The following is a 27,258-nucleotide window of genomic DNA, read 5'->3' as shown; positions in this document are numbered from 1 at the left end:
AGTGTACATCAATAAGAAAAAACATGGATACTACTTTGATAGTCTTGCTATGGACATTCCCAAGGAAATAAAAAACTTTTTGTCGAAAAATACTAAAATGTACTTTACAAATATTCAACAATATCAACATGATAATTCTGTGTTATGTGGTTATTTTGTCTTATATTTTCTGCATCATATTATTCGCACTCAATCATTTGAAAAGTGTTTAAAATTGTTTAACAAGAAAATTTTGAAAAAGAATGATGCTATTGTTTATAAACATGTAAACAAATTTTTAAAAAGAAAACACAAATAATTTTTTTTTATTTTTTTTTATTATTTTTTTTTAATTTACATTTTTAATTTACAATAAATTTTTAAACTTACACCCATGCATTTTATTTACAATTCCTCATTACAATCTTGATAATGCATTAGTTAATGCTGTTGATCTTTCATATTTCCACCAATAATTCAACTGTTGTGCATTACGATATGCACATCCTGATTTCTTTACAATACTTGTGTGAAAAGAACAATATTCATTAAATGTATTTCCACATAATTCATTTAATGAAGGACAATGTTTTGTTTCTAAATCAATGACATTATCTAATGCAAATATTCTTTTAATCCAAAGAGATTTCTCTAAACCTTTACAATAAAAGGTTGAATTCTTTGCGCATAATTGATATACAAGGTTTCGTATGCATGATACAGTATACCCAGTTTTGCTATTCCATTTCAATCCATGCAAATTTAATGTTAACCAGTCAATTTGTTTTTGACATCCTAGTGATAATAAATTATATTCAACTGGTGATTTTACCAAGCAATGGAAATTTACTGTATCATCGCATGCAGTTAAACAAAACTCACGAATAATAAATTCGTTATCAGACATTTTAAAACCTTGAATATCAATAATATACTGATTTACACATGTTGAAATTTCATTTGAATGAAAAATAAAAAACGGAATTATCTGTCCAACAAATTCTGTATTTTGTAAAAGATCACAAGTTTTATGCATAAAGCATCGAAATGAGATTTCACTATGTTCTTGTTCAAACACTTCAAAGAGTTCACTAAGAGTTTTGTCAAGAGATAAATACTTCACTGCAAATGATCCAGTATTATGAAAATGTCTACATTCATGAGGAAGATGTAACTTGCATTCCACGCATTCCAATGGATTATTGTTGTGTAAGTATACTTTTATAGTTTTTAATACACAGTTCACATTAATGTTTTCACCATTACATAACACACATAAAACACTAGCACTATTTGAATACATTTTTTCAATCTGAAATATTCGCTTTCCGTTTGTCTTTTCTTATGAAGATCTCTAGTAATTCCGGTAAATAGTCTGTATCACTTAATAAATCCACATAGGCGTCATAAAATTTTTCTCTTGTTAATAGTCCGATAATATGCGTGTTTGCGTACAAATAAAACACATCATCTTCAACACTAGGACTTGCTATAATACTCCAAGCGCGGGTTTCCAATAATTCTGGACGCGTCGTCATACAATCATGATCAAAATCATGATTAGATCCTGTCGTACAACCCTCACATATTAGTGTTTCATTAAAATTCCATTTTTCAATAGCCTTCTTTATACAATCGCGATCCACTTTTTCACTATTACAACAACAATCTAAAGCCCAAAATCGTGATGTTCTTGATAATACAATTGGAGATGCTGACGGTGTTGGTGAAACTGTTAGCGCTGGTAAATCTATTGCATCAAAATCAAATTCTTCATCTGACGATGATTCGTATATTTCTGTTTCAGCATCAGATATTGCTTCAATATTGCTATTGCAAAGATCCTTCTTCTCATACGACTGCATGATGTATCTTTATATATTTTGTCTCTTATAACCTGTATTTAAAGTATTTTCATAACCGCAAGGTAATCACGTGTTCGGCATTCCCAACATTAAAGTTATTTTTATTAGTTTGCCCCCAATTTGTGATGTTTATCTCCCACGTCCGCAATCTTCCTTTTGTTCACCTACCGCGGCGCCAAAGTTATTTCTATCAGTCTGGCGGTATTCTGTAATGTTTACCAAACGTGTCAACGGTCTTCCTTTGTATTTGAATTCAAGTTTTAGCAAGGCTCTGCAAGCACACATCACCACTCTTACCCAACCGGGTTTTCCAAAAAAGCGCGGGAAAAGTTCAGTTCATGTCTTAAGTTCATCAGCAACAGACGTACGGAAAGCACGCTCTGTATATGCACCATCATAGTGTATCATACCGTACACAAAGTTTTGCCACGCTCACCGAGTATATTTACACAGTGTTCGAGTAATAATTACAAAAAAATAAAAAATACGATCCAACAAATTAAAAAAGTCACGCATGAATAAATATTTCCCTCCCATCATACAGTATTCAGCTCCAATGATAAGGGTCCCGGGTTCGATTCCAGTGCGTATCACACATTATAAGTGTTCTCACCTTCTTATTTTTAACAATCATCATCTCCTTTAGCCTAACAGGTGGAACTCAAATATTTCATTTTCTTTTTTATTCTATCACATATTGTTCGTGTAATATATTCAATATTAATTTAATCACTACTACGAAAGTACGTGATACAGAATGACGTATCAACAGATTTAATTCAAATTTCCATTATTATTATTATTTTTAAAAATACCCAGTATAAAGTCTCTAAAAAGAGGACACGACCTTTTACATGTCAGCACAACTAAAAACAGAAATATAACAACTTTCCAAATCCATGTCATCAACCCATAATGACCTACCAAACCGTTTGACAACATCCATTAAAGAAACATGTTAGAACATCATTATTACGTAAAGTACCGCTAACATTCCAGCTTTCGGGTGTAGAAGTTCGTCAATCACTACTCACTTTTACCTCAAAGACATTGAAATATTTCGAAAAAAAACGATTAAACCCGAAGAAACCCAATTAAATCCGAAAAAAACATATGGGTCCAGGTGGGTTGGGCTTTTTCAAACCCTGACTAGGAATGGCCATATTACAGTAAGATCTTTAATAAGGTCGAAGAGGTTGCTATTTCACATGATGTCGATATCACATTTTCTATGACTGTAAAACGCCAAACTCACCGCTCAAATGTAGAAGCACATACCCCACATGAATATTTCATAAATGTGTATATTCCTTTTTTGGATCACCTCATAAGTGAACTGACCTCAACATTTGCTTTAACAAACTCAAAAGTAATGCCTTTGTTTAGTTTGATTCCAGCCTTTACGGCACAATTGCATGAAGAAAGCGTTGTAAAATCTTCACAAATTTACCATGAGGATCTATGTGGAAGTGAAATTGAACTAAAAAGTGAAGTGACTTTGTGGCGGGATCATTGGAGCTTGTCAAGATCCACCTTGTGATTTTTTTTAAAAAAAAAATTAAACAACTGGTACATCTTCTATCTGTTTTACCAGTAACAACATGCTCTGCAGAAAGAAGTTTTTCTACTTTAAAATTGATAAAATCCTATCTGAGAACAACGATGGGTCAAGACAGACTTAATAGGTTAGCCCTAATGAATATTGGCAAAGATATTACAATTTATATGTCTAAAGCACTGGATCTCTTCGCTGGAAACTTTCCAGAAGATTGCAATTTCTGTATGACTGAAGTATATACAATCTTTGTATTTTTTAGTTCTGTTTTGACGTGAAGTTTGAGATATTTATTCTTTGTTACAAAGTATTTTACGTATCTCTCAAAGATTTCTTTTTAATCCTAGTTAATTAAGAATACAGAAAATATGTTACGAGATACACTGAACAATGTAACAATATTAATAAAATAAACTTTTTTAATAGATGAGGTAGAATATCAGGTAATGCCACTTTTTTTTCATGAATTAGCCTATTTTTAACTATATGCAAATGCATTATACACTGCTATCAAAAGCTGCTATTTGAGCAGCAAAAATGAATTCCACTGTCTTTCTAAATTATTTTATTCCAGTCCCCCCAAAAAACAATTTCTGGATCCGCCACTGGGCCAAAGCTAAGGCCCATATCCTTGTGTTAAGCAACCAGTAGAGGAGTTGCGTATGGCGGGTTGACGGACGTTGCAGGCGCTTTGCTTAAGTTGAATGGCAAAAACTTTTGAATGCCAAATTCAAAGGCCTCAAGAGCCGCAATGAGGCGTACTCCGTCGGATATGAATTTATAAGAAAGAAAAAAAAAACTCCATTTGACATCATCTGTTACTTCTCCAAGTTTGCCACAATCTTAACCTAACACCTATATACTAAAGCTATGTTTATATTTTTTCTCCCTTTAAAGTCATCTTGTCATTTACTTGTATATGTAATGGGAAATATATATAATGAGGAAGTGGGAAAGAGTAACATGGTTATATCAGAATGATACGCTGAGTAGACAGCGCAGGTTCAAGTAATTCTAATGGAAAACTTAGACTGAAAAAGAGGACTGCTCTGTTTTTTTTTTGTAATTTGTTAGGAAACAGAAAAATCCAGTTGAGTAAGCAGTTTTATTTCATTTGGCATGAGATGTGACATGTGGTCACGTTTAGACCTTGACTTGAGTAATTGGGCAGGGAGCTGTAAGACACCATGTTTGCGCTTTTTTTGTTTTTGAACTAGTCTTCAATTATTGTTTATAATATTTACACACTCTAAATAATACTATTTTGTTCCTAACATGTACTTACGTAATTTATATTACTAAACCATTTGTTTTATTACAATGTTTCCGCACATCTAACAGAGTGCACATCTAACACAAATACAAGGGCAAGTCAAAAATTATCTACACTTTTCATTCTACAGTTTATTTACATTACATGAAGCTAGGGTTATACTATGCACATTATTTTTCTACATAATCTCCCTCCTTATCAATGCACTTGGCCCAACGGTCAACGAGCTTACGTATTTCTTCCCCCCCCCCAAAAAAAAATCGGTTGGTCGTGAAGCCACTTTTGCACCGCATTTTGCACGTCTAAATCTGAGGCAAATCGGCGATTACGCAAGAATCCTTGAGTGGCAAAAATATCACCGATGCTGCTTAAAAATGCATCACCTTCGTTGTTGAAGCGAGTGAGTAAGCGTTCACAGGCCCTAACACGAGTGAGTTTGTGTTCTGAAGTAATCTGCACCTTTCTTGGTACCCACCGTGCACAGACTTTATGAAAACCGAGCTCGTCGTGGATGATTTGATGGGCAGAGCCATGACTGATGTTCAAAGCAGCTGCTACCTCATCGATAGTGATTCGCCTATTCGTTAGAACAATCTCTCGAGCTTGCTGAATGTTGTCATCTGTAGTGGAGGTTGATGGCCGTCCTGCTCCCTCTTCATGCGTTACACTTGTTCGACCACTTTTAAACTTCTAGAGCCACAAAAACAGTTTTACGTGATAGTGCACTTCTCCCATATTGCGATGAATTTCTGACCCTTTTACACCCTCCGATCAGTGGAATCGGATCACTGCTCGTTGTTCCTCTCTTGTGCAAACTTCTAATGGAGCAGCCATGATATATCTGCAACAGAAGAAAGAAAAATGGAGGAATTAAGATCACACTTTCAGCATTATCACAACAGTATAACAATAAAATATGCGAGGACAGAAGACAAAGTGCGCAATATAGAAAACTTATGGCAAAAGGGTAGATAATTTTTGACTCGCCCTCGTATTTATTTCTGCAGAAACAAATTGGTTCGTTGGAATGAAAAAATTAAATGAAATTTATAGTTTTATGTTCCCCGATTATGAACCTCAGACTAAGGGAGATAGAAGATCAACGAAAGTATGAATGATTATGAAATAACGAGTGGAATGAAAATGTGATAGGGAACGGGAGAACCTCGAGAAAATTACATACACGTGACCGCAAAAACTCACACTGCCTGTGATCAAATCAGGGATCCCTCGTTCCACAGCCACCGTCCCGCTCGTTCGTTTGGAGTTTAGTGTATCTTTCAGAATGGGGATATACTGACGTGGACCTGACGTAGATTCCAAATCACATGAACTCCAACCGAGAATCGAACGGGTTTCTCGTACCAAAGGTGCGTACGCAAATCATATAGCCTGAAACAGCTCGCTGCCGGAACAAATGTTGGCAAGACTACCCAATATTGTTATACTATATATGTACGGTATGCAATTCAATAACACTGGTAAATCGCAAACTATATTACACCAGGGAAAACCCAATAGATTGTAAGATACCTATTCCAAGTTATAACTAAGCGAACAGGATGAGTCTCGTCTCGATAAGTTTTTCTTGTCTCGTTTTGTAAATTTATGTACTTGACTTTTGGAAGTAGTTTTGGAGACGTTTGCACTTACGATTAGAAACAGGAAGTACAAATGCTATATAGAGATAACTACTGAATAATTAGCTTGAGTTAAAAATATATCACTACCCGGATTCCCTTATCAAGTTTCGTACTCAAACGAACACAAAACTGTTCACAAACGAGCTTCTAGTAACTGATTTTATCCACGCAAATTTTTGAAATACCGTATATATGAAATGCCAAGATACTTTCTTCAGTTATAAGCAGGGTTGGCAAAAAACGTGGTTTTTATTGAAAAAAAAAAAAACGGTTTTTTGGTGTATGTATTTATATCACATACGGACAGAAATAAGTTTGTTTCGCCTTGCTGTTATTATGCAACGACAGGGTTATTCTGGAAGGGGTCTTATAAGCTTAAAGCGGGATCCAAACAGCTTCCCGGCTTACATCCGAGAGAAATTGTCCTCCATTTGGACTCGAAACCGGGACTAATTGGTCACAAATGCAATGAGTCTGCCGATTCACTCACGAAGGACTCCTGATAAAAATACGTTGTACTGATCTTTACATACTTGTTAATATAATTGTCAAGAGTCATTTCAGGACAAAAAGATAAATAGTTGCACAAGTGAAACCATTATACAGAATTACATATAAATCGGGAAACTCCCGCGTTAGCCATTGGGAAAATCCTGTTATTACTTTAAATGCAAAGCAAATCCTGTTATTGCTTTGCATGTAAAATCTATGGTCAACGTATCACAATCAGTACGCTAAAACTGAGGTATTAAATTCCAAATTTAGTTTGTAGATATCATTCAATAAAATTAAAACGAAGTCCAATCCAAGCTAATGTTGGAAGTACGTAGGCAGTCGATAAATTTTGCCAATTCTATCAATACATTTAGGCAACCTTTGCTTCTTTATAAAGCAACAAGCATTCAGGCAAGCAAAAACATACAATTTGGCTTCGTTTCGTATGTTTAGGCTTAACATCTTTATGTAATACCGAGATTATAAAGAAGACTTTCGCTTTAAAGTGACATCCAAACCGCTACTTAGTTTACACATGAAAGAAGGGTTATGGTTCGACAGAGAATTGAACATGGGACACCTTGATTAAAAGGTGAAAGGGAGATAAAACTAATGCAGATGGTTTGATATGTGGAAACGTCACACCATGAAGTTTACACGATTTAAAGCATTTTTCGTTCTCTTTTTTTTTTTTTTTTTTGTTTAAACCAGTTTTTTTTTCTTTTTGAAAAAATCAGCTGGTTTAAACCAAGGTTTAAACCAGCCAACCCTGATTATAAGTAACGTAACAGAAATAATAGTCTTCATTTAATATTAGACAAAGTGTTCCATTAAAAATTAAATTCATATACAAAGTAGGCTGATTTGCTTTTTAATATGGAAATAATTTTTTTAATAAATATCATATAAATAATTAAGCAGTTTCGTAGTTAAATCTTTCTTTCTTCTTGGATTAGCAATCTCTTGATTGGTTTGACGTAGCTTTACTCTTTCCTATCCTGCGTTCACTTGACTAGCTTTACATTATTTTCTATGCGGAGTCAATCTTTTCATTTCCTTGTAGTTTCTCTTCCCTACTTTTCTTGTTATTTGGTCTGTATATTTCAATCGCGATCTTCCTTTCGGTATTTTCCCTTCTGATCTTTCCTCCATAGATAAAAGTGAAACTCCCTCATGCCTCATAATGTGTCCAATCATTTTACCCAAAACCATTTTCAGCATACTCCTTGTTTTCTCTGAACATATCCGTATCTTTTTCATCTGATAATTTATTCACTCTTTTTTTCAGTTCTTCTGTAGCACCACTTTTCGAAGGTCTTCATTCTGGTTTTCTTCCCTTACAGCCCACGCCTCGTATCCATACAACGTCATACTCCACGTATACGGATATTTTCATTAGCCTTTTCATCAGTTCTATGTCAATATTTCCGGCCAGGAACTTTTATGTTGAAAGCCTGAACTATTAAGGGTTGTACCTTGTTTGCACCATACCGCTTGTTATTTTACCCCGTAAATAACAGAACTCATGTTCCTATTCCACCTCCTGACATTGATCTTCATTTTTCTGGTTTCATTTCTAGTGGATCTCATAAATCATAATTTTTGTTTTCCTCTTGCTGATCTTAGTATTGAATCTGCTCCTGAAAACCTACATCTCATTTAGACTTGCTTCTAATTTTTAAACAAAATAGTTAAATAGTACTGTACAAATAATGTAATGATATGACCAGGATTTAACTTCGAACTTTTATTACTAAGCTACTTACATGAGGAAGTTAAGTATTTACAATGCACTATTTATTCAGATAATATTAAATGATATAGGAAATAGATAGGATTATAATGTTTTAATAATGTGGCAATATTTACATTTAAACCACATATACATATAATTGGAGAATATTGTGTATCTTTGAACGTTGCGTATATTTACAACCACTTCATCAGATTGTAGTGTTTCTACTATGAATCATGTAACATTTAACCAGTGTTTCAAATCTAGGACTTGGGTGAACTAGTGCTCTCCACGAAAATCGTGAAATTTTTAGGCTTATCTCGAAAAGAAGACGAAAATGTTCACGTTTTCTTGTCTCATCTTCAATTTAAAAATGTACTTCACGTCTCGTGGGCAAAACTAACTCGGAAAAGTGAAAAGGCAACATAATTCGCTTTACGCAGGATAAAAACCTTGGCTGAGAATATATACCAGTCATCGTAATCGAAAGAGAAATAAACAACATGTAACAAATTTGACAGTTCTTGTAACACCGAATGTTAGTTCATGCGTGAAATGGGTACCGCACGCGGATTTTTTATCCATATCTCATGAACTAATTGCTTGATTTTGAGGGATCTCGAACAGTTTGAAAGTACACATTATTATCTGAGACTTTCATAGGAAAGAAATCTGAAAATCATCTTAGTTTCTTGGATATTTCAAAGTGAAATCCAAATAAGATTGGCAAAAATGTACAAAATCGAGACGTTTTAACGATCAAAATTCATTTTGTAAATATATGTAATATAATTATTATTAATAACAAGTCCACTTACTTCTGTGCAATTTTGTGTTTACAAGGTGAAAATGTATGCATATTTGTTTAAAGTTAAGAGAGAAAAAGTGCGACCGTAAGAGTTTCCGCGCCGCCATATTGAAAGTGAAACCGGCGAGGAATCGATGGGGACTTTTAGTATATTGTCTGAAATACCGATATTGGAAAAGTCAGATTTCATCTAATTTGAATGATGCCACCGTCGTATATTTTGCGTATGTTTCTTGTCCTAAAGCGCATAATTACGGTAGGACCAAATCAGGCGAATATGGAGGTGTCCCAGGACTGTAGCCCTTTTCTTGGCTAAAAACTGACCACGGTGTCGGCCACTAGTTTTATTGTACGTCAATTTTTGGCAAAAAGGGTTACAGTCTTTAAATATCTTCATGTTTGCCTGATTTTGCCCTAGTGGATTTCATACTTTCCCCAAAGCTTAAATCTGGCCTCAAGAGAGAGTGCTTTGAGGATGCTACATCGATTCACCGAATATGACGGCGATGCTGAGTAACATTTCAGTGAAAAAAATTTCTCGGGCGTTTCAAAGTCTCTACGACCGGTACCGTGAGTGTGTGACACGGGAAAGGATGTATATACGTACAAAACTAACGTGGTAGTATTATTTTCTGGCATCGTTAAGTATATTTCGAAGTAGTCCCGAAATTTATTGAACGCACTGTGTATATATATATGAAACGGCCCATTTTTCTTCTTTATTTATATACGAATTAATTTTCTTCTTTACAGGTATCCTACACGACTGAAACTTGAAATTAGTCATATTGAGAATCTGGTGTACATAATATGCTACAACAGGGCTCAAAATTTTAGTCAGTGGCAATCGCCAATCCAAAAATGATGATCGCCAGTATTTCTCACGTACAAATTACGAGAGGTACCCCCACCCACGGAGACAAACCATTTCGATTGAGGGGTGGAAAGGAGCGGCGAATTACAACGTTATGAAGACTTTACATTCTGTGCTTTCTCTCTTTCAGTAACAATTATTTCCGGAACAGAAACTGCGATGCCCTGTGAGTTTAGGCAGAAACCATTCCTATTAAACACTGGTCGCCAGGTCTAAATTTCTAGTCGCCAATGGCGACCTGGCGACCGGAAATTTTGCGCCCTGTACTACAATTACATAGTGAGTAATTATTATTCACTATACGTAGTTTCACAACTCACTAACTCTATGGCCTATGGAACCTGAAGGTTTAATGCCCCACTCACAAAAGTTCTCCATTGATTTCTTTCCTTAACCAACTGGATCCAGTTTTTTCTTTGTATTTCTACTTCTACGAGATCTATCTTAATATTGTTCTCCTATCTGCGCCTAGGTCTGCCTAATAATCTTCTTTTCGATTGGGTTTGCAGTGTAAACTTTGAAAGCCTTTCCCCTTTGTTCCACTCTGGCTACATGACATGTCAATCTGAGCTTCCTAGACTTCATGACCCTAACAACGTTAGGTAAACTGAATAAATTATGCAGTTCCTTGTCATGAAGTTACAGTAATTTCCCATTCCCATCCGTATTGGATACGAATATTCGCCTTAGGATTTCATTTTTAAATACATTTACTGTGTTATCATTTTATAGATTTTAAGTTTCAATAGTTTAATAATAAGATTTACAGATGCTTTCAGTCCGCATAGTTGTTAAGTTCAATTATCGTGGCGTGAAAAAGTAGTGTAAAAACAAATCAGATAGAAAAAGCGCTTATTTTGATATACGAAGACAAAAGAAGCATACGGTCTCTCTAAGCAATTCGGAAGAATGAGCGAATGGAACTAACTCAACAATATTATAAGCACTGAATGTAGGGGGATGAATCTCTACAGATCAGACATAAGCCAAGCGGTAAATCTCACTGACGTCAGTGCACAGGTAAAAATTCATGTGTAATATTGAGAAAAAATAATTATTTTGTAACCCTAATAATTGATACTAATTAAATCAGAATAACTTATTCTGTAGCATACCCTCATAAAGCTCTCATTACGACTACGGGTTTTTTTTTTTTTTTTTTTCGGTGCGCACCTTTTCCTTCTAGATCAAGAAAGGATTCTCATATAGTATCAAAAATATGTGTTTCCCAGATTCCTGGAAATAAACAGAAAGTAATCACTAGAATGTTGAACAGGACAACCAGTAACTCCTGCCCGCGGCGAATTCTCCCCTTTCCAACGAGGAAGGAAATAAAAACTATTCCAGTTTAACACATTTTAACTCTGGTTTTCAGAGAGTGAATATACTTCCGAGTGCGACTGTTTGCCGCAGTTTTGGGGATTATGAAAAGAGCAAGAAACTATTTTCTTTTTTGTTTTTATTTTTTTAGGAAGAAAAAAAGTATCATTATATCTAATACACATTTCATGTTCTCTCTTTTAAAAATACATGTAACTTTTTACCTAATACCTGAAATTTTTATTTGTTCAATAAATAAAAAAAATCACATATTAGGTAAAAATTACATGTATTTTTAAAAGAGAGGACATGAAATTTAGTTTTCTATTAGATTACTAACTGTCAATTCAAGCACATTATTACGATTTTATCAAGTGGAAAATGGACAAGACAGATAAACATTGGGAAGCTTTTGTTTGGCTAAAAAAATAGCCTTTACTGGCGTTTACTACTCAGGCCAGGATGAGACAGATGTAGAAGCAGTCGGACAGGGACTTTGCTATGGTACCATCCAGGCATTGGCCTGGTGGAACTGAGAAACCCAGGAAAACCTCAGTTAGGAGAGTCGTCGTTCAGTTCGAACCCACTTCCTCCGCAATCCGCACTACAAATCCGAAGTTCCGTGCTCGAGCCATTGGACCATGGGGATGAGTACGTTGGCGTACTGGGTGATGTCAAAGACAAAATCAAACTTGATCAAATCGAAGTTATCGAACTACAGTTTGTCAATATTAAATTAGCTTGATATTCGAGAGGTCCAGTGTTTATATCTTGGACACGGGACTCACCTCTTTATTTAGGTCTTCCTTGTTTACGAAACAGATGTTGAGATGGTGTCTAAAATTAAATGCAGGGTTACATACTTCCCCCTGCTACAGTGGTGTAGCCAAACCAACTACAGTCAGGGGGTCAGGAAGGGTTTTTTAGAGAAATACAAATGTCTGACTCTCAAAGAACTCTTTCTCTTCTCTTGTGGTTATTAGAGGGAGAAAGAACGATGTCTGATTTCCAATAATCTGCCACCTTCTCACTGTACATTAGATAGTATAGTAGATTAGTACAAATCTACTTTCCTTTCCTAATACAAACCAATGATGTGCGTCTACGAGTAAAGTCTATAGTCTACGTTTACATGTACACTATAGGTAGACTTTTTCAGCGTAAATATACTGTATAGTAGATAACAACGTAAACTATAATGACTGCCTAAACCGTGACTTGTGATGCTTTGAAAATTGAAACTTATAATTAAATATCCCAGGAAAATAAACGAAATATTCGGAGACCTTAATTTTAAGCTAATAGAAGAACTCGGAAAATATTATACATTTTGCAATTACTGCAAAAAGAAATTACCTAACACAGTCGCTCCCAGACTTAAGGCACATAGGTTAAGAACCGTTGTTATTTTCATTAGACTTATTATCATTATCATTACTATTAGTATTGTGACAAGTGAAAAGTGACACCTCAAGGGGGCAAGGATATAATGTAAATAACTGGTCCAGCATATATGTAACATTACGAATCCCAGTATTTCCTAAGTTCAAGAACCGAAGTGCTGCGAAATGCCATTACTCACATATAATTTTACAGTAATTTACAGTTTCTAGAGCAAATTAACTTTACCTTACTTGAATAGAAAGCCGTATAATAGAAGCTGCCTCGCTGCTCTTGCCAAAGCACAAATAAGTACAAGTGAAAATATCACGGGCGAATAATTTAGAACGGGGCACTAGGCATGCATGTCAAGGTGGTAGATGTGGCCCACCTTATGGATAGCATTGAAAAAAAAATTCTATTAGACCTACTAATGAACAAGAAGTGGTTCCTCCCCACATCACCACTTATTTGTTTATTTCGCTATTTATACATCACTGCTATAGCCACGTCTGAAGGCTGTTCTACCTTCAAATATCGGGGTAGAATTCGTACTCTATTACTTGATCTCTATGGATCTATCATACAATATGACAAAAGAAAAAACCCGAAATCCCAAATAATGGTATGAAGTGAGTTCCTACTTAACTTAAATTCAATATTTTGAACGAAATTTCTTTACTCTCGCTCAAAATATACTTTCTCAATACTTACGCGCGAAAATTCTGTGTATTAATATAAGGTTGTGATTGCAACATTTAAAATTTTACGAGTTCAAAGGAGTTGAATTTTAATTTTACTTTTCTCATCTACATTCAAATTGCATGAAACAAGAAATTTCCTTCATATGCTGTTAGTCAGTCTCATCGAATCACTTGTAAAAAACAAGATCTGTGTTTGCCAAAAGCAAAAACATGGAGAAACTAATAAACATATAGAATAATACTCGAAATACGAAGAACAAGGCAATAACAAAAGACCTATTTTGACTGGCTTATTGTTTTGTTCATTCAGAAATTCCTCATACAATAAATTGACCACCACTCGTATCTGCTGGAGCACAGATGGAAAACAACATTAGTTTTCTATTGTCCATAGTGTTCTCCACAGAAGCCTCACCATTTATCTGGAAAATCAATCTCACACATATGCTTTGGCGATACTGTCACTTCCATTCAGAGAGACATCTTTCAAAACTCCAAGGAAATTGCACTGATGGCAGACAAATGTACTGACGTTAATGGGAGAGCAATTGTACGTTTATGTGTTCGTCATATCGTAGGCACTTCTATTATAGAAACATTCGTGTGTGCTGTACCTTTACACTCTGCTAAGGCTGGAGATACAGCGGAAGTTATTGTAAAGGAAATCCAGGATATTGGTTTGTTACTGAAAAATCACCAGTAGTTACTGAAAACTCGACTGCAGCATCTTTTGATGGCGCTCCTAACTTCAGTGCCAAACATAAAAGTGTGCGAGCTTTCTTGAGACGCTAATCCCCCAAAACGATATTCGTGCATTGCAGAGCTTCTTGCTACAACCTACTTTACTTACAATGTTAGAGCTTGTGAATTTTCGCCAGTAATCAAGAAAGTAAAGAGTGCACGAAAATAAACTTACATATTTTCATTGTTTCAATTCAGCAATAAAAAGATGAATATATTCCAGGAAATTGAAACGGCTCTCGATAAATTATCACAAACTTGTTCAGCCAGGAAATACACGCTGGTTACCTTACAAAAGTAGCATGGTCGTTATTTGCAAACACCTCACTGCTATCTGCTCATTCCTCGAACAGATTTATAGCGATGGTACGGACTACTCTAGTTTGGCTGGAGGATTGCTACTACTATTCAATAAGTCTTCTATCATGTTTGTTTTGACTCTGTTGTCAAAGTTATTGAAGCCACTAGCATGACTGAGTAGGGCTCTTCTAAGTACCTCAAATAGCATTTGTGAAGCCATGTCGTTCGTAAATACAGTTGTATCGGAAGTTTCTTCCCAGAATATGGAAGAAATTCTTGATGCGTCAAAAGCAATGATGGCCTCTGCAGGAAAGGCAGGCGTTACTTTCTGTGATGATAGCTCCAAACAAGAGACGATCGAGATTGGGAAATGTTTCAGAGAGGCAATAGTGCAAAATGTTAGAGACAGGTTTAATGATGACTTTCAGGCACTGGCGTCATTTCAGAAGACACTTAAAGCGAAAGAGGAAAATCCAAACTTTAAGTTTTCCCTGGTATTCGATATAACTCTGGAAGGCATTTCCTTTGAGTATACGATTCTACGACAATTGCCAGTCTTTCGTGCATGCAATTTCTGTGTAAACTCGTTTCTGAAAATCAGAAGAAAACAATGTTTCCATTGTTGTCTCCGTAGTGAAAGTGATCCTACTCTTCCTGCTGCCACAGCTTCTATGGAGAGATCAGGGAACAAAGCATCCTTTCTAATATTCACTCGAGCACGTGCTTGACAAAGGTCTTCTCAACATTATGACTGAAATAAACGGTCAATGCACTCATGGTTCTCTCTGTGCATCCTCTTCTGCTTCTCTGAGTTGTGTTTGTGCTTCATCGATCGGCAGAAAGCTTTCGACTGGGTTAATTGGACTAAACGTCTGATAAATATTTCAAGACATTGGGGTCAACTGGAGAGACCGACAACTCATTCGCAACCTGCACATAAGACAATGAGTGAAGTTGCGCTTGAATCGAGGAGAAACCAATAATGAGGAGATTAGAAGAGGAGTCAGACATGGATGTAGTATGTCGCCCCAACTATTCGACTTTTACGACGAATGTTTAATGAAGGAATCATTAATGGGAATTGGAGATTTTTAGATTGGAAGGCAGATCATTAACGAGATTAGGTATGCAGATGATACGGTTGTTATAGCTAGAACCGAAAAAGAACTTCAGGAGACGATAGACAAAATGAGTAGAACAAAGAGAATTTGAAGAGATCGATAAGTTCAAGGACTGGCATAACCAAAGAAGCATTCAACAAGAAAAGATCACAACTAGCAGGCTTAATATTGGACTAAGGAAGAAGTTGGTCAAGGCCTATGTATGGAGTATTGGACTGCATTGTTCAGAAACCTGGAACAAGGTGGAAACTTTTGCAAATACTCCAAACTAGGACAATGAGTCACGATGTGCTTGAATGAAGGAGAAACCGATAGTGGGAGATTGGAAGAGGAGTCAGACAAGGATGTAGTATGTCGCCCCAATTATTCAACATTTACAGTGAATGGTTAATGAAGGAATCATTAATGGGAATTGGAGACTGAGATTTCACGATTGGAGGGCAGATCATTCACAAGAAAGATATGCAGATGATACGATTATTACAGCTAGAACCAAGGACTACAGGAGATGACTGACAAAATTGTTGACACTGGGAAACTATATGGAATAGAAATCAACATCGAAAAATCGAAAATCATGATAATATCCCGTGGAAATGCGCTCTTAGGGGTCAGAGTAGAATTAAAGGAGTATTTGAAGAGGTCGACCATTTCAAATATCTGGGAAGTATTTTGACAAAAGACGAATACTGCACAAGAGAGATCAGGTCGAGAATTGCAAAAAGCCAAAGAAGCATTCAACAAGAAAAGGTCACTCTTAACTAGCAGCCTTAATATTGGGCTAAGAAATTGGTTAAGTGCTATATATGCATTATTGAACTTTATGGTTCAGACACTTGGACATTACGGAAGTTAGGAAAGAAATATTTAGAGAGCTTCGAAATGTAATGTTGGAGAAAGATAGAGAAGATAAAATGACAGAAAGAATAACAAACGAAGACGTTTTAAAAGGGATAGGAGAGAAGAGGACGCTTCTAGCCACCATCTTTCGTGAAAAAGGCCAACTGGATTGGACACATCTTGCGAAAAAAGTGTCTTCTTCATACCGCCGTAGAAGGAATGTGAGGAATAGGAAGAAGAACACAAGTGATCGATGATTTGAAAAATAGAAGAAAATATTGGAAGTTAAAAAAAGGAAGCTGAAAGGGTGTCCCTTATTTTGGGTAATTTCGTGTTGCGATACGCACCCCCCCCCCCAAAAAAAATGTATTCTATGTGACCATAAACACGCAGCTCTCTACGAGAACGTTAACCCGTGCCGACTTGACGACAAAGTCATGAAATGGCGTTTCCACATTATAATTTAGAATTTCCAACCGTGATAACGGAGAAACTAAAAGAGGCAGAGAAACGAAACTCTGCACGAAGCAACTAGAAAAAAGGCGACATCTGTTTCTGTATTGACAAACCACCGGATGAGCAGGGTTGCAAACCCAAGACAAAGTTGTGTTTCTGTAAATGGAATGACCTAAAGTCAATATCATCGTTGGGATCAGCAATGAAAATAAAGACAAAAGAAATTGTAAAGGCAGATCAGTGTTGCAAACTTTTCGAGCAATAACGTAAAATATGTGTTGACGCAAACAGGGAGTGAGGTACTAACGTTTTGTACACCTTAAATCAGATATTGACAAGATTTGTTGGCGTTGACTCTAAGTCTAGAAGCATCCGCTGAAAAATGTTGCCATCAACAGAAGGGAGAAATTGAGTTTGGAAGAGATACAATAACTCAGAAAAGGTCACTAGTGCTGTATGCTTTAAAATCTATAACGCAAGGCGGTAGAGCAAGAGGAGCAGAACCGTGGTTATGTAAGATCGATAACTGAATCTTGTAAAAGCTGACAGGTAAGGTTTGTGAAGGTGACAACGCTGCACAGCGTGTTGGAATCCCAACAACCTGGTTAAAATATGAAAACAGCGTTCAATTTGCATGGGTTTATGTACTCGTGGGCTTTTGAGGGCGCTGAAAACCATTATGAAATCAAGAGTAAAAAAGCCGCTGGTGTGCAGCGTTGCCAACTTGTACAAACCTTAGCTCTCTGCTTTAACAAGATACAGAATATATCTGTCAGTACGTGTTATAAATCTCACCTAACCACGGCTACTCCTCATGCTCTTCTGCCTTGCATTTTAGGTTTTAAACCATACAGCACTAGTTACCTTTTCCGAGTTATTGTATCTCTTCCAAACTCAATTTCTCCCTTCTGTTGATGGTAACACTGTTCAGCGGATGCTTCTAGACTTAAAGAGTGAACGCCAACAATTCTTGTCAATATCTGATTTAAGGTGTACAAAACGTTAGTAGCATACTCCCTGTTTGCGCCAACACATATTACACGTTAATGCTCGAAAAGTTTGCAACACTGATCTGCCTTTACAACATCTTTTGTCTTTATTTTCATTGCTGATCCCAACGATGATATTGACTTTAGGTCATTCCATTTACAGAAACACAACTTTGTCTTGGGTTGGCAACACTGTTCATCCGGTGGTTTGTCAATACACGAACAGATGTCGCCCTTTATCTAGTTGCTTCGTGCAAAATTTCGTTTCTCTGTCTCTTTTAGTTTCTCCGTTATCACGGTTGGAAATTCTAAATTATATTATAATGTGGAAACGCCATTTCATGACTGTCGTCAAGTCGGCACGGGTTAACGTTCTCGCAGAGAGCTACTATTTCACTAATGCGTGTTTATGGTCACATAGAATACATTTGGGGGAGGGGTGCGTATCGCAACACGAAATTACCCAAAATAAGGGACACCCTAATATATATATATATATATATATATATATATATATATATATATATATATATATATAGAGAGAGAGAGAGAGAGAGAGAGAGAGAGAGAGAGCTATAATATACAAATGTAATTTCGATTAACTTGTTTTCGTTTAGAAACAAAATTGTCGTCATCAGAGCAGTTGAGGAAAATACCACAATTTATGAATAATGACGACGAAAGAATTGGTGAAAGAACAGAACCAGAGAAACGTAACTCCAAAAATGCGGTTTTCGTTTTCTTCATGTTTAGATATAATTTTGAAAGTCCCACTTGGTGTAAATGGAACGGAACACCATCTGTTTTCCTTGTCGATCATCTGTTGTAATGTAGCTAAATTACCATCTTATTAAAAATACATCTTTCTAAGAAAATAATATTTTTGTCCTCTTGCCTGTAAACCTACGAAAATGGAGTTACGTTCCTCTGGTTCTCATGCGACGAATAGAAAATACTCATACTCTGAACGGGTTTCAAACTCTACACAGATAGCTAAAATATTTGGCAAGAATACGCTCGACCATTCTCAAAAATACAAGTGTATATCCAGATCCATCCTTATACTTCTCATTATATCTCTGATATAAAGTGAGTATACACTGAAGTATAAAAATATTAGGCGGATATACGCTGTATATTCTCCACTACACTCCTAAGTCTGATGACAGGCTGCTTGATCGTGCCAGCCGGCAAAATAGTGGAAGTAGAGAAGTTAACTACAAAACATTTAGTTGTGCGCCATATTCGAATCCAGATGCTGTTTACTTTACTTTCTATTTTTTCCTTTTTATCTGATGAGACGCGAAGTTTCTTTCGTGCTGTAATAATATGTTTACTATTTTCTATTAAGATCTTTTTAAAAATAAATTTTACATGTAGAGAGTGTCTCATGAAAACTGACGAAATTGCTGTCGAAAATAGTATATTTACAAAAGGCAAATATTTTTACATAACAACGAATATACGAGTATATTCCGGTTTGAGAACGAGGAATGTCATCCGACATGTCATCCCTCTCCATCCACCCCAACTTGTTCTCTAGGACTTCACTCGCAATTAGATTCATGACTTCTTTACATACTTTCTTATCGACGTAGATGAAAATACGTTCAATTTCCTCCTTGAGTTCTCGCACGGTTTGGGGGTTGTTTATGCAGATCTTTAATTTCTAAAACCCCTAAACGAAGTAGATGCAAGGAGTAAGGTCGCATGACCAAGCTGGTCAGTTCTGGTCACCACTGCGAGAGAGGATTCACCTGGAAATTTTTACGCAGCAAATCAATAATCTTGTAGAAACTGCTTACGTCCAATATCAACTCCGTTCAAGTGTGGCCACAAAAATAGTAATAACCATACTGCGGTACTATCAAAACTTCTTCTTCCTTTGTACACCGCAACATGTCAACTAAACTGCAAGAATCACTGATAACAGAACTTGTACGAAAAGTGTTACCAATCCAACAAGATATGGTGCGTAAATCAAATTTGTCCCTTTTAAATCGGAAAATTTACCGTCTCAATATTTGTCGGTTTTGTTGGGGCAATACATACATACATATATATATATATATATATATATATATATATATATATATATATATATATATATATATATATATATATATGTTTTGTGGCTGTAAGGTCAAATATTGTGGTAAACATCTACATGGTGAAAATGACTCGGCTGTTTCCACTTTCTATTCTATGGCATAGCAAGAGTTTTACGTCTCACTATTATGCCAGCTAGGCTAAAGGAGACAGTGATGATGAGAAATGAGTGAAATGGTGGAATGAAGAAAGTGGAAGTAAACGGGAGAAATCCGAGGAAACCCACGCACACGGTGTTCGTCCACCGCAAAGCTCACTTGGCGCGAGCTTGGATCGAACCAGGGACCCATGCACCAGAGGTGAACGCTCTACCACTGAGCCACCGCAGCCTACGGTCGAAGATATGGTTGGAACAAAGACATCGTAAGGAAGAAGAAAATACATAGTGCTTAACACCATAATACTTACAAGGTCTACATGATCATCAATTACATAAATGTTACTGTGTTACATTGTCATATTTTTTTATTTGATTTGATGTTGAGTTTAACGTCCCTTTCAACAGCGAGGCTAATGAGATGTGGACCTACTGATTAACGTGGAATCCGAAACCACGTGAGCTCCCACCGGGAATCGAACCCAGGTCTCCCACACCAAAGCCGCGTATGCTAATCGCTTAGCCACGAAGGAGCTCTGTCACATTTTTCTTACCAAATATTCTATAATAGGTTATACATATTTCTCACAAGTCGTTTCGTTTCGTTTTTACATACGAAATTTTGTGCAGAGAAATTATTTTACAAAATTGACTTGCGAAGTTATGTGATATTATAATAATCGCAAGTGTAAAACAGTTCACACAACGATTCATGGTTCCATCGAAATCAGTAACTGATGTTTATTTGGAAGGCTATGTAAAATTATGCATCTGTTGGAGCATGAACTTTGTATATATATATATATCAGTATGCATAGTGCCTATCGTGTGAAAACCTAAATACTTCATTCTTCATTTAATTTTAATTTAAGGCACCAATCTAACAGTTGACTGACTGAGAAACCATTCATAACGAAAACAAGAGAAAATCTTTAAGAATACAGATAGAATTTGGATACTTCTAGTAAAAGAGATGATTGTTAACGTACCTTTCGGTTTCGATTAATTACTACTTAACTCAGATAACTAAGATACAGACACAAAAACGTAAAAGCAATATGTCTACACTCCATAAATTTCGTTTTGATAAATTATGACTGCAAAATCCCATAAAAGGCATCCTTGCAATAACAATTGTGATATTAATCATCTGAATATGATAATAGTCTTTTTTGTATCTTTTTAAAATATGTTGAAATGTATGTAAAACAAGTAGCAATATAATCCAAAATATAACTTCCTCTCTTCTGTACGTGTACATCATACTAATAAAATTTATCCATAACTTAAAATTAATTTAAAATGATACACACCTTTCATTTGAGCGCTTAAGATTTTAACTTCCGCGCTCCTTGATAAACATATCCTGGTAATACAACACTGTTATCCACATATAACAGACTTTTTTTGTGTATATGTATATATTTCTTTTTCTTTCTACATGGCACGAAATAAAACTTTCATTGCAGCCACGACACAAATTTTCCCAAAGTTCTTTTTTTAAAAAAGAATAAAAAAAGGAAATACGCGAACTGTTTTTCGTAATATGTGGCAGTTCCAAGGTCGCAATTGATATATTTTTGGACACTAGAAGAAAAACATATTTTTCAAAAACAAATTCAAACTACTTTTAAACGCAAACTATTCACAACAGATAATATTGATATAACTACTAGCGCTGAAGTGATCTAGAACTCTACATGGCGTTGTGTTCCAGCGTACGTCAGCAAACATTGCCACCACGAGTCAACTACGATCACAGCCGATCCGCTTTATGCTCTAAACAAACATACTACTTTATGTGAAAATGTATTCTACTAATAAAGTACGTATAAAAATTTTGCTTCTCTTATATACAATATCCTCTGTCATCAGTATATCCCACAATTCATTATTTTAACTGAAAGAAATTTTTGAAATTGGTGGTCAAATTCAAAGAACGCAAATTTCGTCTATGTATACTTGTGTAAAGTGTATTAGTACATATTTTCTGTTATTTTATATAAAAAAATCTTATTGAGATTTACAGCAATTACACATAAACGCTACTACAATCAAGCGCACAGACTGTTGTGTCAATAAACAAACAACAACTAAATAAACACCAAGCAATTTTGTTACTTCGACAGATACACATACAGGGTGACCTAAAAGTAACTATACCCAACTACGTTCAGAAAATACATTATCAAAACTTACATGATAAAAAAAAAAGCTTATAGTAATGCTGGAAGTGATCTTACTGTCCCTTGCGGTGGTGAACACGAGGTACACAGGTTAGAAAACACCAGCAATAGAGGACAGAATGTTTCCCTTTAAGTGCTCCATACTTCTTGGTTTGTCACGATTGACCCATTCCTCTAAAAACCCTCACAGAAAAAGGTCCTCGGGCAAAAGATCAAGGAGTTCGGAGGCCGTAGTCCCTTGAGATTATTGTGTGTTCAAAAAAGACAGCCAAAACCTACATAACTGAAGCCATAGTATGACATATGGCTCAGTTCTATTGAAACCACAACTATCGGTTCCAGAAAGGAAATGAAAGTTCCATAACCTGATAAATCTTACTCATCACAGTACTGTAAAAAAGAGAAGGACCTATAATTTGACAAGTGGATATGGCACACCAAATCCCTATTTTGTCACACATGGAAAGTGGAATCTCGTAGAGGATGTGTTAATTGTCAGTTACCCAATACATTGTGTTCACAGCTTGCAGCAAAGGGAACCACACCTCATCCGAAAAGAAAGTGAAATCGAATCGGTTAATAATCCATTATATGAAATATCCAAATCAAAAAACAACTATGCTCTTTATATGGATAAAAACTCTCGTTCCTTCTTTCTCTCTTTGCAGTATAATTTATTTTCATGGAGATAATATCATATTGCCTCACACGTAAAACGTCTGATATTCAGTAATAATCATCTCACATTATCATCGGTATACCGAATTTTAGAATTTTGGATCACCCTATATATATACACTAGCATATATTACCCGCTTCGCTGGGTTGAAATGAAAATTTAAAAGCACAACTCCGTATCTCATATGTTTAGTATCCGTGAAACATGCTGTTTTCGTTTTTAATGGCATCGATTTAAACGGCATCGAAAAGAACATTGATCATCTCGGGGACCCCGAAAACCATGGATTCGACACTAATATTGGTCATTTACGATCATTTTATTATCTCCCCTCACCCAAGTTGCGGTGCTGAATTTGGTTTTAAACGGGATCGGAAGTGTCACCGTTCATCTCAGCGATCCCAGAAACTATGGATTCGACACTAATATGGGTTATTTATTGATCTGTTTTATGTATTTTCCTTTCCCCTACCCCAAGTTGCGGGGTTGAATTTGAATTTAAACGGGATCGAAAGTATCACTGTTTATCTAAGCGACCCAGTGAACTATAAATTCAACACTGATAGTGTCCATTTTCGATCATTTTAATACATCTTTCTCCCCCTCCCCCAAGTGGCGGGGCTGATTTTGTATTTAAACCGGATCGGAAATGACACTGTTCATCTGAATGATCCCGAAAACTATGGATTAGACCAGCGTTTCCCAACCTTTTTCAACTTGCGGCACACTACGGGTGTAACTTAAATTCTCGCGGCACACTCATAGATTAGTAGTAGTAGTACTAGTAGTAGTAAATAGAAAATACCGTCGTATTTTTTTTCTATGATAACTGACCTTCTCCCAGAGAATAAAGCTCGATCACTGGTTTTCCCCCATCGTAAATCATTATACTTATTTTTCATTCTAATTCAAAAATAGAAAACAATTCCAATGAGATATAGAACTCAGGCTTTTAAAAATAAACTTACTTTTTGAAGACTGTATCCAATCTTTCACTCTAAGATCACTAAATAACAAACGAACAAACATATCACTTGTACTTTTAAAACAGATGGAGGTAATTTGTATGAGTGCTTTGTCGAAAGGGTAGAATGAGATTTTAAAATTTCAAGTTACGAAATAACTTGTAACAATAAAGAAGCAATAATGGTCATAACAATGATTATAAATACTTTTTTTGAACATTAAAAATGTACAGACAAGTAACACATTGTGAAACCTATAATTTATTAACATGGTTAATATACGTCACAATTTTTAAATATTAATAAAATTCTGTTTTCGAAATACAGTCTGTGTAGTAGTAATGTATGTATATACATTAATATATTACAATTACAGTATTTTTTTCCATTGTAGAGGTTCATAGTAATGTGAAATAAAGATACACATTTTTCCTGTCTTGTAATTTGGTTGCTATATAATTAATAATTTTGTTTTCATTTCCTCGCGGCACACCAGCGGCCCATTCGCGGCACACCAGTGTGCCGCGGCACACCGGTTGGGAAACGCTGGATTAGACACTAATATTGGTCATTTTCGATTATTGTTATATATAGCTCCCCCTCCCCCTCCTGCATGTTGCGGTACAAGTCATCAGAATTGTCATTGTTAAGCTCAGCTACTCGTAAAACTATGGATTAGGCACTAATATTAGTAATTTTCGATCATTTTAATGTTTATCCCCCTCCCCCTTCCCAACGATTAGGGCTGAACTTGGATTGAAACAGCATGAGAAGTGTCACTGTTTCTCTCATCGACTCCGAAAACTATGGATTCAACACTAATATCAGTCATTTTTGATCATTTTAAAATTTCTCTTCTTCTCCTCCTCCCCTACGTTGCATCGTCAAATTGAATAGCCTAAAGTAATCTCTGCTCCTAAATTCATGTATGTTGAAAATTTGATTGAGATTGGTCGGGTGGTTCAAGAGTGATGAAGTCACAAAGGCAGTCATTTTAATTTTAATTTTGTTTACATATATCTCCCCCCTCCTTCTCCCGTACGTTGGCTCGTCAAAGTGAAACGATAAAAAACACCCGAGGCCCGACCATCATATATGTTGAAAGTTTGATCGAGATTGGTTGGGTGGTTCAAAAGTTATTAGGTTTTATTAGTTTTTATTTATATGTCCCCCTCCCCTCCATCTCCCCTAGAATCTACCGTTAAAGTGAAATTACAAATATGTTTTCACATCCGAACCTCATGTATCTTGCAAATTTGATTGAGATCGGTCGGATAGTTCAAGAGTTATTAAGTTACAAAAATAGTCACTTTCAGTCTTATATAAATTGATTTTTATATATCTCCCCCTCCTTCTCCTCCCCTACGTTGCTCCGTCAAATTTAAAAGATAAAAACGATCCCAGGCTTGAACCTCATCTATGTTGAAAATTTGATCAAGATCGGTCGAGTGGTTCAGGAGTTAAGTTTTACTTACATTTTTATATCCCCTCCCCACCCATACGTCATTTCTACAAGCAAAGTGAATAGCCTAAAACCAGCCCAGCCTCAAACCTCATCCATGTCACAAATTTGATCAAGATCGGTTCGGAGGTTCAGGAGATTTAGAGTCACAAACATAGTGATTTTCAATTTTATATATACAGATGGTGATCAGAAAAATGGAAACACCTGTAGTTGGCAATACGTCAGATGTATGGGTTGACAGTGGTGTCGTGGCGCCCGCAGCGCCGGACCGCTGGTGGTTGTGTGTTAGGTCGGTCTCCATACTACGTCAGGCGCAGTGGAACAGCAGTGTCCAGTGGCTGCAGCATTGAGGTAGTGTAAAATGGGAGACCTCTCAGATTTTCAAAGAGGGCAAATTGTTGGTGTGCGGTTATGTGGAGTGAGTGTGACGGCAGTGGTTACTGTGTTAGATGTGTCGCGTGGGACAGTGTCGAAGGTGATGACGGCCTACACAACACACGGGAAAACCACATCGGGGAAGCAGAACAGTGGGCGGAAGAAAATCATGAGTCACGCCGGGTATTAAAGCGCATTGTCACGCAGAACCGTCGTGCCACTGCGGAGCAAGTGACGGAGGAACTCAATCAGCACCTCCCCCACCCTGTTTCGACGGGGTCGTGTTGCACGGACCATAACGCTTTCGCACGCCGCAAATGGTGCCGCCACCATGCAACTTGGACCGTTGAGGACTGGAAACGTGTGATATGGTCGGATGGGTCATCCTTCACCCTATTCCCAACCACGGGCCGTGTTTATGTGTGGAGAACGCCCAAAGAAGCTTATGATCTGCAGTGTCTCTGCCCAACTGTGAAACATGGTGGCGGCTCGGTGATGCTGTGGGCCGTCATATCATGGTTTTCATTGGGTCCTGTGGCCACACTTAGCGGACGAATCACTACCAACGATTATGTCGCAATTTTAGGAGACCAGTTGCATCCTATGGTCCGGATGTTGTTCCCGGACAATGACGCCATCTTCCAGGATGATAATGCACCCATTCACACAACTGGCGTTGTTGCAGCGTGGTTTGAGGAACATCGGGATTAAGTTCAACACCTCCCCTGGCCCGCCCTATCCCCAGATCTCAACATAATTGAACATCTGTGGTCCGTCTTGGAAAAACGACTCCGGCGACGATTTCCACCTCCATCCTCTCTCACAGAACTGGCCGATGCCTTGTACGAGGAATGGTGTAAAATTCCACTTGCTACCATTCACGACCTCTATGCCTCCATCCCACGTCGCATCAAGGCTGTTCTGAAGGCGAAAGGTGGCCCGACACCATATTAATCTGGTAAGTTGCAATTTTGTTCAGGTGTTTCCATTTTTCTGATCACCATCTGTATATAGATATATATTCGTAAATGTACGTAAAGACTGAGAAACGAGATACAGCATATTTAGTAATTTGGTACGTGGAGTATTTTACTGTATTGACTATGTTTATACAGATGTCCAACTTCTTTTTTTAACAGATTCTCGTTCCTTAGATGTAGTCAGCGCTGTTGTATTATATCACGCCTATTCTCCGTCAAAATTTTTAAAACAAAACTTATATTGTTTAATGCTAGATTATTATTTCCACCTTTTTAATTATTTCTCATGGGTCAATTGATACGGAGTGGTCCAGAGGTGGTTGC

General features: G+C 36.5%; 1 protein-coding gene across 3 annotated transcripts in view; it reads right to left on the bottom strand.

The window, feature by feature from the left end:
- Positions 1-27,258, bottom strand: part of mtgo (miles to go) — an 813,614-nt gene that overhangs the window by 707,799 nt on the left and 78,557 nt on the right. The window contains exon 1 of one of the 3 annotated variants that reach the window (XM_081769003.1): positions 21,598-21,742. The exons of the other annotated variants lie outside the window; for them this stretch is intronic. The gene's annotated coding sequence lies outside the window, so the exon portion shown is untranslated. Of the gene's footprint in view, positions 1-21,597; positions 21,743-27,258 lie in introns of those variants that run through there. 3 annotated transcript variants of the gene reach the window in all.

Source organism: Thermobia domestica, chromosome 8, assembly GCF_964235325.1.
Source record: "Thermobia domestica chromosome 8, izTheDome1.hap1.1, whole genome shotgun sequence".
NCBI lineage: Eukaryota > Metazoa > Arthropoda > Insecta > Zygentoma > Lepismatidae > Thermobia > Thermobia domestica.
The sequence above is the reverse complement of the archived record's forward strand: the minus strand, read 5'-3'. Positions and strand labels throughout refer to the sequence as shown.